The sequence below is a fragment of the Cariama cristata genome, unplaced genomic scaffold (genome assembly GCF_000690535.1).
Source record: "Cariama cristata isolate BGI_N322 unplaced genomic scaffold, ASM69053v1 scaffold34619, whole genome shotgun sequence".
NCBI lineage: Eukaryota > Metazoa > Chordata > Aves > Cariamiformes > Cariamidae > Cariama > Cariama cristata.
Window position 1 is genome coordinate 1 of NW_009638001.1, and position 804 is coordinate 804.

Genomic DNA, 804 nt, shown 5'->3' on the forward strand with positions numbered 1-804 from the left:
TTCCAAAATGCCCCGCTGGGCTGTGGCCAGGCAGGAGATGGGAATGGGAAAGCTGTTTCCTTTACAGAAGTATTTTTTCCTAAGCGGGATGTAACTGCCAGCGCTCCGCTGCGACAACACCCGAGCGCTGCGCGGGCAGACGCCGGCCCCGGAGCAGCCGGAGCAGGTTCGGTTCCTGCCCCGAAGAGCTCGCAAGGAACAAGCTCGTGCTTTGGAGGGGGGCAGCGACAAGGAGCACAGACAGGAAAGTCATGGACTTGGTGGCTCGTGGATGGGGCTGATGTCAAGTGATGGATTCCACGAACATTTCCTGGCAGGAGGAGTGACTGGGGAAAGATTTCCCGGAAAAGGGACCCTTATGGCTGTCATTAACAGCAGCGTGCAAGGCACGTGCTGCTGCGCCCGCTGCCCCTAACCAGGTAAAGCCCTGACGAGTACCTCTTGGGCCAGTTTCCATCAAGACTGTGCTTAGATTGTTCACTGTATTTTTTTTCTTCCCAAACTATTCAAAGCTTTTGGTCCACGTACGTCCTGCCAACATCTGTAACAAAGCCAAAAGTGAAGGACAGTCACAACAGTTTGAATTTATTAATTTGAAATATTTCCATCATTTTGTTGAAAAATTAGTCCAAACATTTTAACAAAATCCTTTTTCTGTGGAAAAGCAATTCTGAGGGCAAGATCAACCCGGCCAAAACCCCGCGCCCGAGGAGAACCGGTCAGCTGGAACATTTCCCACCAGTTCCTGTGGGTCTCTCCAGGGGTCTCAGACCTCCAAAGTTCAGTGGCAGGCCCTTATTTCCT